Raw genomic sequence first — 14,463 nt, 5'->3', positions numbered from 1 at the left:
CAATCTGTCCACCATCTTCCCACAGTTGCTTCTTAACATACAGAACTTACTGTCATTGTGGCAAAAAAACAAAAACAAAAACAAAACAAAAAAACAAAACCCAAACACATGATAAGAGCACAGAAACTCATAGACTAGTGAAATGGAATGGATGACACACAAAAATAAAGACCAAAGAAAATTATCTTTAAATCCTCCAGTCAAAATTAAGTTATTGAGCTGAAGATACAGTACTTAAAACATTGTAACACAAGTGGATTCTACCTATTTGAAAAAGCCTTCAGTATCCTTAATCATCAGGGAAATACCAATTAAAAGTGTTCTGAGATTCCACCTCACCCTAGTCTGAATGGCTAACATCAAGATGGCCCTTCCAGAAGACATGGGCCATCTCCTCCTCACATAGTAGCCTGCACTTTAGTATCTCCTTGAAGTCATCTGGCACCATAGTAATATTGTAACCTTTCCATAGTAATATTGTAACTTATCCATAGTAATATTTAATATTGTAACCTTTCCATAGTAATATTGTAACCTTTCCATAGTAATATTGTAACCTATCCTGTTCTATGGAAGAGGTTTCTCACCTTTAATTTCTTCTTCTCTGTCAATACCAGTTTCTAACGTATTCCATTCTAATTCATGTAATGTGCCTCTCCCATAATATATGTTAAATAAAGACAGTGATTTGTATATATGATTTATTGCTGATAGTTCTCTGAGTAAAGAATTTCTAGATGCTTTATACCCAACCAATATCATATTCTTAAATAAAACATTCTCCATTAATGTTATTTAATCACTGTTTGATCATTTTTCTTCCCATAGATCCTTTTTTATTTTCAAATAGTGTAGACTTTTTCTTTAGCAAATGTTAGCTTAATATATATTTCTTTAAATATTGCAATCATAGCATATAGAATGAACCACTTTAAAAAATTGTACTACCCAAATCTAAACCCTGGCTTTAAAAATGGACAAATGTAATATGGTAACTTATAATGTTACTTGAATTAATCACAGCCTACTGAAAAGTTACTCATTGCATAAGAAAATATTCCAATTTTTATGAAATTGATATATGTTATAGTCTAGACTGATATTGACTATGAAAAGAAACAGTGATGACTATTTAAATTTAAATGTAAATGATATAGATGATAACATATTTTACTACTATTAATGATTGCAGTATATTGAAAATAGTTTCACTTCATTATTTAGAATTGCAAAATTTACCACAAATTTCATCAGGAATTTTGTAATGACACCAAAAGAACATCAAAACATTTCCTCTTCAAGTTGACTGTGTATCTCAGAGGTGGCATAGGCATGCATCTAATCACCACTACAGGAAGAGAAAGAAAGAAAGAAAGAAAGAAAGAAAGAAAGAAAGAAAGAAAGAAAGAAAGAAAGAAAGAAAGAAAGAAGGAAGGAAGGAAGGAAGGAAGGAAGGAAGGAAGGAAGGAAGGAAGAAAGAGAAAGAAAAAAGAATAAAAGTGATGAGTAACATACTGGGGCCACCAAGATAGCTAGGCAGATAAAGACTGCAGAACCCCAACAAGTACTTTCAAACTCTAAAACCCACTTAAAGGTCAAAGGAGAGAGCTGAGTCCACAGAGTTGTCTGATCGCTTCACATATGTACCATGGTATGCATACACCCAATATGTATCACATGTCATTTAAACATACAAATCACACGTCAAGCACACATATGATGCAAGCTTCCAATCAGTGTTTCTCATTTGCTGCTTTCTGTCGAAGACTGTAAACCCAGAGTTTTCCATTGGATTGCCTCTGTAAACTTTAGTTTTATTTTATATGCCTCAGAAAAATTTTGAATACATTTGTTTGATAATTACATGGCACTGACCCTATGCTAGATAATCTAAGGACTGGAAGTCCAGCATGAGTAAGAAACTCTCCCTCACTTTGAACAGATAAAACTTGCTATATATGACAGAGACTTCGAAGCTGTGGTCAAATTATAGATCTTGAGATTTTTCTGGAATAATAATGGAATCTTGGTGTGGACCAAATGCAGGAGAGGAGATGAGAGAGAGAACACAGAGCCAGATAAGAAAATAACAGTGTGGATAAGCAAACAGGTATGCAGGACTGAGGCTCCAAGCCAAGGAGTGTCACAACCCCAGAAACCCAATGCTAGAAAGAACAGGTTGTCTCCTCAGACGTAGAGAGAGCACGGCCTCTTTATTTGAGTTTATTTTATTCAAGAATACTATTTTTAGATTTTTGGAACTGTGAGGGAGTAAGCATGTGTTATTTTAGAGCATCAGATTTGTGTTAATATTCTATAATATTCGTAAACACCAAATATAACAACTTTGCTGACACAGGTACAAACACTAACAGTTTTAGTGAAATGAAAGTGTAATTGAGATATGGGAAAGGAAAACAGAATGCAGAGAGGTGACCTCACCTCTGGTAGTCTGCGGTGTGTGATGCTACTTAGGAAATCTCAACTGAGCTCATAGCACAAGTAAGTTTTTCTAAATCACACAAAATTGCAAAATAAACATGAATATGATCTGTTTTAGTCTACAAAACTGCATTTTCCACATATATTTTAAGTAAGAAAATATTGTTTCAAATGAAAAACAATATTTGTTGATTTTTAAATTTAATTGGTCCTATTCATCAAGAATGAATAGTAATATCACATATGGTAAAGAACAACAGTTCCAGTGCTACCAAAGGAAAAGTCATCCTTTCCCATCATTGACAGTGTCCTAGGGCTTGGAGAAGCTGGTTCACCAAAATGTCAATCAAGCATTCTCAAAGTTACAATATTTTAATCAGTTAAAGGAATCAAGGAATTTTTTCTGGCTATGAATATCACCAGACCCTGTAATTCTAATAAAATTTTAGCTATGGTGCAGGTAAAAATATTCCTCATTTCTCCTTTTATTTTTTGAGAATTTTTGTTTGTTACTCTTTTGCAAAATGAGAAGTAAAAATATCACTTCTCTGTGTTCATTTATCAAAGTAGTAACAAAGATAACTGGAAAAATCTGACGTGCTGTAGTTTGGCATACCAGTCAGCGCTCAAGTGGGATGTGTAGTATGTTCTCAATGTGAACTTGAGCAAATTAGAGGATACCTTAGAAAAGACACTATGAAGAAAAATAAAGATGGACCATGATGTGAAAGCTTTAGCTGTTTGTCTGAAAATGAGGAGGAAAAGACAAATAAGTCATATAAAAAACAATTAGACCTCGAGTGATAACCAAGGAAGTAAAACAACAGCTGTTGATTTTCTTCCTGTTCCAAGGGCCAAGAAACAGAGTTAGCCGATCGATAAATTCTGCAAAGCTCATTCCCACCTCATAGCATTAGGCGCTTTCCAACTTTTCAATTTAGTAGGGAAAGAAGCCAAATACTTCTTAGTATTTCCCAAACTACTAGAAAATAAACATTAAAAGTGATGTTTTATCCATATGTACCAGGTGTCCTGTGGAAGCCCAGCATTTCTGTCTTTTGCAGAATACCCAACTAACCTGACAGCCTTGGAGCACACAAGTCCATCCCAGACCTTCCTGGCTAACAGCCCAAACATTTAGTAAATTAAGCTGTGTCTACTCCATCCCAGTTCCATACAGGTTTGCAAGCTCAGCCCATCGGGGAGGCCTCCCTTCATGTTTTATTCTGGCAGTCGGCTTGCAGCGATAATTGCTTCCATCACAGGCTAAATAAGTTGGCTATTAATGCAAATGAGCACAGAGCTGCAAATGCGTGTAATTCATGTAGACAGATGGCAATTTCCTGTTTGCTTCTTTGCTTACTTTTATGAACTGTCTCAGAGAACTCTCTTATTGATAAAACTCTTTAAGTGTTTTATTTCTATGCACAGCAATTTTACTAGTGCAGAGTGAAAAGTTCCCCTTCTTATTTTCCTCTGAGCATCCCATTCCCCCCCACCCCCAGTATATGTCACTTGGAATTCCTAAAAATATTAAGTAGAAGAAAATTCTTGCATACTCACCTATAGGAAAGCATAGATGCTAGTATTCACTTGTAGGAAAATGTACTTTCAATATTTTACAGTATATACTACTCATGTAAGAATCCTGTAAATTCCTAGAATACTCATCTATAGGAAGAATACGTATACTAATATTTACTAACAGAAAGATGTACTTAAAAATTCTTACAATATTTACTTCTCATTATATTGTCAGACTATCCTAAGATGTATTTTAACTTTTGAATTCATAATTAATGGGTCCAAGAATTTTATATACTACTTTTTATTTAACGGATGTGTGAATTTCCATTAGTTTTCCAACTTCTATCATGCAATATATCAAAGACTACTTTAATTTTTTAATAGGTTAACTTGTTTCTATCTTAATTCAACCCATATCTCCATAAGCCCAGGTACTGGAATCATTCTAAACTGTTCACTCTGCAAATCTTCACTAAACAAGGAACTATTTCTGACTTCACCATTCAGGTTATAACATAAATAATATATTTTAAATATACCAGATTAATCTGTTAATTTACCAGTGTCAGATTTCCAGAAGTAACATCTGAATCCAAGCAACTGTTTACATTTCTTTAGTCTTTGCTGTTTTGGAGAGGTCTGAAGTTTAGTACAGTTGGAGAATGCTCAGCCAGTGTGTGCAAAGCCTTGGGTTTGGTCTCTAGCACTTAAACAAAACTCTTCAGTAGAGATATGGGGAAAGTGAAGTGTGCACATCACTGTCATCCTTGAGTGCATGAGACTGACTTTTGCAGTTACTATGAATGTTAGTGTCTGCAAAATGGAAAAGAGTTTTTCATTGATTTAGAAGGGCAGATACACACTTGAATTCCATGTGTCGACACCAGTGGATACTACCATTAGTACCTTTATTTCTTCTGAAGATGTGTTGGGGGTTAATCAGAAGACTTGACTAAGATAGTGGCCTCTTTTATTAGTTATCTTGGGGGTGTAGGATATGTTCATTTTTGAAGACAGGGTCTTCTTGTGTAACCCAGGCTTAATGGAATTTACTATGTAACCTATTCCTACCTCAGAAGCACTGCAGTCTTCCTGCCTCAGGCTCTCAAATGCTAAGATGACAGTCAAAGACCATCCTATCCTGGCGAGCATTAAGAGTTTTAAGTCAGTATATTAATTTTTTATTTAATTTTTAAAATTGTTTTTAAAAACTGTCTTCCATAAAAGTAATGTAAATATAATTTACAGATAAAAGTATTAATAGAATCATAATATTGATTGCCATTAGCTTGTTTCATAAGTGAGGCAGGAACCTTCTTTTAAGAATATACATCTTAAATAATAGTTCAGTGATGCCTTCTTTAGCTTTCTGATGTTTCCTCTTTCTGTTGTAATCCACAGTAAGAGTTTCCCTCATGCTGTGGGCTTTGTTAATGTCAGCTTGATTCTTTTATTCCTATGAGCTGTACTCCATGTCTTTCATTTTATATATTTTCTATATTAGATTATCTTCTAAGATTTTTTCTAACAAGTCATTTTGCATAGAATATTCTTAATTGGGAGGTCCACTCAAGGAACTATGTTTTTCTTCTTTTATTTCTGTGGGGTTACATTTCTTTTGGTGTTTGTGCTACTAGTTCATACTAGAAAGCAGTTTTTCATCTGTTTCTTAAATAGTATAAAAAGTAACACAAACCTAAAGGAGCATAGTGAGAGTCCCTGATGATTTGACAGTAATAACAGCCTTTTAGATTGCTTTTCCCCATTTCCCGAGAGTTGATAAGTAACCCCTACTGCTGTTTCATGGACATATACTTCACAATTAACAATATGCTGTTTTAAGTCAGCAGATTCGTAAAAATCATCAGTGGCATAAATCTGTATGTTAATCAGAAATGAGCTCATTTTGGTTTAACTGGCTTGAAAATGCTCTTGTTTGCTTTGTTTCTCCAAGACATAATTACTATAAAGTAAATCCCGTGCTTCTTAGCTGTGCGGTTTTATGAGCTGCGGCACTGTAACAGTCAGATGGGAATTTGCATCCTCACAGACCATTTCTACAGGCGTATTTGTAGTCAGCCAATCCTGTGCTGATCGCCAGCCCTGGCAGCCACTGGCCTGATTTCTGTCACAATGTCTCTGCCTTGTGCAGAATGTTACATAAAATCATAAATACATAATCCTTCCCAGTCTCACTTTTTTCATGTACACTAGGACGTTTGAAATCATTTCATATGGAGTTATATCAGCATTTTATTATTCTTTGTAACAAGAACTCTATCTGAGTATGCCATAATTCACTTATATATTAATATTATGCACTTCACTAGTAAAGTCATTATTACAGAGTTCCATCTAGGTGCTAGGTGCGGTTGTAAATGTTTTAAGTTATTTAGATGAAGTAATGCTATAAATTGTAGCCTGACATTATTTGACAGTAGTATTACACTTTTAAGAATGAATGCTGTCTCCTCTGTTTGCTACCTTAAGAACCTGAGGAAATCCCAGCATCTTAAAGATGTTAGCACTCTATTGCCAATGCTGATAGTACCACTTCTGGTGCAACCAAAGAGCTTCACTAATAACTGAGCAAGTAGAGTGGGATCGGGCCAGGGCACCCAGTAGATATCAGCTGTATTTAACCCACAACTTCTGAGAAACATTATAAAGTGTGATGTTAGCATCCTCAACTCAAATATGAGACAGGCAGATAAAAACTCTGATTTCTTTTTCTGGTCAATAAATAACAGATTCAATATGTTAATGCAACTTTATCTGATTTAAAACTTAATATTTTTCTATGAATCTTATTAACTGTGGTGACTCCATGGCAGGACAGATGGCTCAGAAGTTAAGAGAGCTTGCTGTTCTTACCAAGGATCAGGTCCCAGATCAAACTACCCAAGAGACACCCTTGATGTCAAGAGAAGGAAGCATAAACATCTATTGAGGAAATCCATGTTATCCAATTAACAAATTATCTCAATGTTGTCAGATTTTCCGGAAAATTAAATTAACAACCATTAACAACTCATTCAATAAAACTAACATAGCATTGATTCCAGAAACAGACAGAAGTGTGTGTGATTTGCATGTGGAATATCACAAAGCAATATTATTCTAGAATGTTGTAGAAATACTTGATCCTGATCTGGAGTTTCTACCCTGCCTTTGACCCTTCAGTTTCTGGATAAAAGACACACACACAGCCTTTATATTTACAATAAGCCTTAAACAGTACAATAGCTGGGTACAGTATAGTACAGTATAACTACCTGCTATGTTATAAGAATCTACTCTCCTATCAATAACCCTGATTATTACTTATTATTTACTATGTTTTATCTGGGCTGCTCTTAACTCTAATTGGTCAGTCCTCAGGGCCATGTTTTTATGGCTCACCTAACCCCTGAAGGCTTCTCCTTCTTCTTCTTGCACCTTCTTCTTCTCATGGTTCTCCTTCCTAACCCCAAGCCTGGGAAACCTAAACCCCACATATGTCTCTTCTGACCAGCTGTTGTCTGGAATCTTTATTTATCAATCAGAAATAACTAGAGGGCAGGGCCTATGTGCGGACCCTCGTATCTCTGGGACAACCAGATCCTGGGGGACTAGAACATCGTTTAAAAATTACAAACGATAAAAACAAGCTTAACCTAGAAAGACTAGGGAGAATGTTAGGTCAGAGTGTACAAAGTTTCAGCATAAATGAAAACTATGGACAATAACATGCTAGTTATCATACTATATCTAGAAATTTGGTAAGATGGGGTAGATATTAGTATTCTCACTACAAAAAAGCAACTCTGATGCCATAGGTATATCAATTGATGTAATTATGGTATTTACTTCACAGTATATACATATATCAAAGTATATTTTTCAGGAGCCTAAATGTATATATAATCTTTAAAGTCACCTAAATCTCACTGAATCTGATAAATATATGCCAAATGTTGGTTTATTTCAAGTTAGAAAAAAATAGTCATTATAAACCACATTTATGGCAGGAAATAGTTGCATAATAAACTGATGATTTTAATTTCAACGACATTGACCATTCTTGCATAAAAATTCCTTTATAAACCAGATTCATAAAATGTGCTTATACTCCCCAGAAGAACCAAACAAAATAAAACATGTTTACATACAGTGACACCATCAGCAACTCCTTCAGTATTGTGTTAGAGATCCCGGCTAGTACATGAGAACACAAAAAGAAATAAAACATGTAAGTCTGTTTAAGGTAAAAGCTTAATATTTATGGTTGATATCATGTCTTCCTTCAGAGGAAACGCAAAGGAATCTATATACGCTGATAGTGAATTAATAAAAACCATTTTCACAGATTCTGTCACTGTCTAGCATTGTGATGAATTGGATAACTGTAAACCTTATACAGCTCTGATGGTGGAGAAATTGACTAATTCTAACAATTTGACATAATTTTGTAAAATTAATAAAAATTAAACCTTAACATATACTATGACCCAAAGATATGCTATAAAAAAGAATTTCTGATATATGTACTTGAAAGAATTTATACCTGAAATTCTCTTAGAGGTGGTGTTAAAGGAAATGTAATAAAAGTAACATAATTTTATGTACAATATTAGGAAACATTGCAACTATTGAGGTGAGATATATATTTTACTAATAAAGGATAAAATAAACATGCTAGCCATAACATGATTTTGTTTTTATGATACCCAAAAGGAAAGGAACATGTATACAAGAGGTTTAGGAAGAGATATAGACATGAGAAACTTTCATCTTAAGGTACAGGAAAGGTTAACACACACACTTATGCACACACACTCATGTATGCACACTCATGCACAAACACACACACACACATATACACACAAATGGATAGGCTCACACCTCTGTGGATTTACAAGAAAATATATGAGATATAGCCCAAGTGATAACCTGAATGCTCAATTTAAATGGAAACATTTTAGGAGTTTTATTTATTCCATTACATGTTATATGTATCCTGTGTCCAGTATTGCACAATAATTTTATGTAATACAAATGATTGAAGAATGATTAGTGTTTTTACTTTTTTAATTGAAAATTAATTTAATTTCACATTAAGTTTGTTTTTAATTTATCCAAATGAAGCTTTTGTTCAAAAGTATTGTGTTGTAGAAGGACAATTTCATACAATTATATACTGCATGTTGAGTACAGTCACCGTCATACCTCCCTGCCCCTGAGTAATGTTCTCACTCTCTGACTCCCCTCTCCCTCTCCCTCTCCCTCTCCCTCTCCCTCTCCCTCTCCTCTCTCCCTCTCTTCTCCGTCTCTTCTCCCTCTCCTCCCCCTCCCCTCTCTCCCCTCTCCTCTCCCCTCTCCTCTCCCCTCTCCCCTCTCCCCTGTCCCCTCTCCCCTCTCCCCTGTCCCCTCTCCCCTCTCTCCCCTCTCCCCTGTCCCCTCTCCCCTCTCTCCCCTCTCCCCCCTCTCCTCTCCCCTCTCCCCTCTCCCCTGTCCCCTCTGCCCTCTCCCCTGTCCCCTCTCTTCACCTTCTCTCCCTCTCCTCTCTCCCTCTCCCTCTCCTCTCTTCCTCTTCTCTCTCCCTCTCCCTCTCCCTCTCCCTCTCCTCTCTCTTCTCTCCCTCTCCTCTCTCCCTCCCTTCCATCCCTCCCTCCCTTTCATGTATGTGTTTCTGTCTCTACCTCTTTGACTCTTGTTTGTTGATGATTTTATACAGTTTGTTTTATCATATTCAGTCCTCCAACTCTTCCCAGCTCTATCCCCTTTCCATGTCCAATTTTTTCCACAAATTTTATGGTCTTTTGTTTTAACCCTTCAGCAAAAATTTGTACTATACAAAACAATTCTACATGTGTGTTCTCTCACTGGAGCATACCTGACCTACCAGACGCTGAACCAACACTTCATTATACAACAATTGTTAATTGCTCCACAGCTAATTGGCTAATGGTGAGATTGTATATCCAACTCCTCTCACCATGAGTTGGGATGTAGGTATATCCTTTGTTTAGGGCTGGGTCTCAACAATGAATTGATTTTAATGTCCATTGCAGAGTCCTCAGCCTTGAAATATTATGCATGTAAACAATAAAAACTGACACAACATGTCGAACTTAGAAATATTTGTGCATGGATGATAGATAGATAAATAGATAGATAGATAGATAGATAGATAGATAGATAGATAGATAGATGTAACAAATATTAAAAGATAAGAATTATCATCGTGAAATTGAAGGATCATGGGAGGGGCTAGAGAGAAGAGAATGGTAAGTAATGGAAATCTATTTTATTTAAAAACATTGTTAAAATAGATTTCGGTGTGCCACTTTTAAAAAGTTTTCTTGAAATAAAAAATTGAACTCTGAGTAAAGCTTTCTATTAAATAAATATTTTTATTTGTCACATTGTACTCTTAACACACCAAGAAAGAAAATTTCTTATGTAAATAGGCAAACAGGTTTATGAAACATGGAGTAGTGGCCCTTAATACTCTAAGGGCTGATATTTTAAAGCATGGGTATTTAATGACAAGGTTTATATTTGTTTATCTGCAAATATATATATATATATATATTTAAACATTTAAATTATATGCAGAAGTAAAATATTTATAATAGTGCTAACCTTATATTCTGGGATATTAAAAATGAAATTTTGCTTATCTGTCATTAATTATATAGGTGAGCATTTTGTGGTCACTAAATGTTTTCATTTGCTCAAGACAAGGTAATACAGTGTAAATTGTGTTGCTGTAACCTTTACTAATAAGAGATGGCAACACATGCCTCCCTCAAAGACTTTTAATTGGAAACACAATCATCACTTACCATGTCATAAATATAATAAAGCAAAACAGCACAAGCATAGTTACTGCTTGAACATCTCTAAGTAACCATTTTTAAATTTTCGGTGACTTCTGGGTAGACTGTACCATATGGCTTTGTCATACGTTGACCTGGTACTAATAAAGTAGGACTGATGTATAATTACGTTTTCAGTGATTCATCTGTGAAACACTCTGGATTATTTTACATGGATACATCTGGTCTACATGTGTACAATGGTTATTCTGTGCTGATTGACAGCTGTATTCTTCTCATAAAGTCCTAGATACACAGATGTGAACTCTTGGTTTCTTAGAAACAAAACTGTGCATTTATAAAATTTGTACCTTAGCAATTTTTGAATGTGAAATTTATTCTTATACATGCACTCCCACACACACAAAAGTTGCACTGTTACTGAAATATAATGTAAACATTTCATGAAATGTTTTTCTGTCACTGAGCAGATGTAGTGACGGCACCTTCATCTTTTAGTTTTCATTCATAGCACGACATCTGTTTCAGATTGTAAGCTCAAAGAAGGCAGTGACCACATCAATTTTGTATTATGCAGACAACGTCTACTAACGCATAATCGTCCTTTGGATGTTTGCTAAGTATTTGTCAGTCAAGAAGGGATGCTAATGTCTTTTTAAAATAGCATTTATAATCTGACTCAAAGCACCTTTTGCACTAAGGGGACTTAGCTATATAAATACTCCTAGTTTGAATGTCATACATTACAGTTAGTGAGATAACACATAACCATGTTGTTCTCAGTAAAAATGAGTTGACTATATGTTAAAATATTTCTTTTGTGGGGGTCGAGAAGCCATAAGAAAATCCACAGAAACAATGAATCAGGACTCATACGGGCTCACTGAGACTGAAACAACAACCAGGGAGTCTGTATGGGCCTAACCTGGGCCCTCTGTATATGTTATAGTTGTGTAGCTTGGTGTTTATGTGGGACTCCTAGCAGAGGGAGTGGGGGAAAGATGACTGTTTTTACACTTTTCCCTGCCTTTGGGATCCCTGTCTTCCTACTGGGCTACCTCATCTAGCCTTAATGTGAGAGGAGGTTCGTAGTCTTACTGCAACTTGATGTGCCATCTTTGTGTGCTATCACATGTTGATGTCATATCCCTGGGATGCCTGCCCTGTTCTCAGGGAAATGGATGAGGCATGGATTGGGGAGTGCTGTTGGGAAGGAGCAGGAGAAGCAGGGAGGGGAAACAGCTGTCAGGATGTAATATGTGAGAGAAGACTAAATTTTTAAAAATTCAATAATTCTCTGGTGATATTGGACATGAGTACGTGTCCCATGTACTCAGGAGCATTGTATGTCGTACATGTACTAAGGGTTATGAATTATATAGTGATTTTAGCTGGCATTTCCTAGGTACTATTTAAGCCCATAATAACAGGAAAGAAAACTGCAGCAAAGAGGAAAGCAGGGGAAAAAACAATGGCTGCAAAGCTAAGGGGAATGGAAGCTGTTGCTCATGTGAGGAGAGTGTCAGGAGAGTAGTAAGTACTTTGCATTAGTTTCCATAATATGTTAGGTACTGCATGAGCTAAGACAACCAAACTAGTTATCAAAAAAGGACAGTAAGGAAAGAAGCTTCGGGATGTACACAGGCATCTATAAATTCTTCTCACTTATACAGAGAATGCTTGAAAACTATTTATGTTGTATGTATTATTTCAATTATACTTGTTCTTTGAGTGATATCAAACTATCATTGTGCCTATTTGAGCTTAAATGTCACTGTGCTAAATACAAAGAATAAATTACACTTATTTTTAGCTCACTTGTTCACCTCTATATAATGCTTTGTACAAAGTTCAGATTTGTAGACACTAAGCTATATACAAAAAACTGTGTTTCTTATTTCAGAATTAGAGATAACCATTTATTTCATGTGTAAGAAAGAAAATTAACCAAGTCAAATATGAATATATAAGAAACACCATTCATTACTAGTAAGATGACCTGTTTTGATTTTTCCAAGAAAAAAAAAAGAGTAAAACGTATCTGGGAATCTGGCTCAGTAGGTAACCTAGGCTGTTCAAAGCCCTGGGTTTGGTCCCTGGCACCACAAAACCAAGTATGGTGGCATATAGTTGTAATCCTGGCACCGAAAATGTGAAGGCAGGAGAGCAGGAAGGCAAAGGTAGAAATGGCTAATCAACCATCACTACAGTTTTAGTTATTTGCTTTGAGTTTGTCTGGAGAGAAGTATCTAGTAATACTATGATAGTATAATAAAATATATTTAGAATGCACAAAGAAATCCCCCATAAATATTCAATTAACTGAATATCAGTTAACTCTATTTTGTTGTAAAGTTGCTTAGAGTTACAAAAAAAATATTACTCTTATAAATAACAATTTCTTTGAATTAATAACAGCTGAGTATTTCTTCTGGGATCATTGGTAGCTACCCTGTAGCTAGCATTTTGTGAGATATGTATGTATGTATGCATGCATGCATGTATGTATGTATGTATCTTCAAATACAAATACAGAGGGGTCTTCCCTAAAGAGAGATATGTCCTTAGAGTATATAGAGGCTTAAATGAGTTTGAAACTCTACAAATCATTATTTCACACCTATGTCTCCATCAGCTGTTTTAATACACTTGCTCAGCTCAATGGTAAGTTTTCAGTGGTACAAGATTTTGTTTAATCTTTTGCATCAAGGGCTATCATGATGCCTGAGACTTTAAAATACTGAAGTAAAGAATGAATGAAAAACACATTCTGATATTTGGGTTGATTGTTAGGAATGTTGGTGAGAGTACTATTCTCCAATAATTCATTCCAATAATAGACCAAAAAGTCTTTGTATGTGTTTTTTATATTGTTTCTGAAAAATATATCTAGAGTTTTAAACAAACTTTATAGAGTCAAGGGAAAAAAAGCTATTTTTTAAGTTGTATGTCTTCTACATATAGAATTTAAGGGGTTTCTTGTAGTTCATTACAAATGGTCCAGCTTTAGAGAAGTATTCTGTGGTAGAATGCAAACTATCAAACATCCTTTTTCTTTTGTAATGGCAAATCTTCTGTTATGAAAAAAATGTACTTTAGAAAATCACTTGAAAGAATTAAGTATTTTCTATAGAATAGCATTTTGGAAGAAATTTGAAGTTATATGAACATTTAAAGATAATTATAATAAGACTAGAGAACCCAGATGAATATTTTCCATGGGTGTTTATAGCATCTTTAATTTTTATGGAGTAAATATGTATGTAAATTTCCTAATTCCAAATAAGTGTTAATTTTTTGCTTTAATATTTTAATTTTTTCTGATTGATTCTGTTTCTTCATTGATTCTTGAGAAACTGAGCTTGTAATGCCCTCTTGACAAGACTGAGATGTGGAACAGTTTTTATTTCATCTTTGACTTAGTTTTCAGTAGCCAACTAGAAGACATTTTTGTTCACTAACACTCCAAAAGATTTAACAATAATAAAGAACAATAACTTAATAAATTATATAAAGAGAAAATTCAATATTCTAGAATCTTGGGATGGATGGGGTCTGAGAATATGTGCCTAGAATCTGACCAGCATTTCCTATTGATAACACAACCACAAAGTCTGAATGAACATTCATTTAACCACAGCTTGTATCTTTCAAACGTGCCTGGAAAATG

The 14,463-nt window shown here is 35.0% G+C and overlaps 1 protein-coding gene across 2 annotated transcripts in view; it reads left to right on the top strand.

The window, feature by feature from the left end:
• The window catches only part of Xrcc4 (X-ray repair cross complementing 4), a 202,862-nt gene that overhangs the window by 179,216 nt on the left and 9,183 nt on the right, over positions 1-14,463 (top strand). The window lies entirely within an intron of this gene.

The sequence above is a fragment of the Arvicanthis niloticus genome, chromosome 29 (assembly GCF_011762505.2).
Source record: "Arvicanthis niloticus isolate mArvNil1 chromosome 29, mArvNil1.pat.X, whole genome shotgun sequence".
NCBI classification, from domain to species: Eukaryota; Metazoa; Chordata; class Mammalia; order Rodentia; family Muridae; genus Arvicanthis; species Arvicanthis niloticus.
This window is presented reverse-complemented; position numbering and strand designations above follow the sequence as displayed.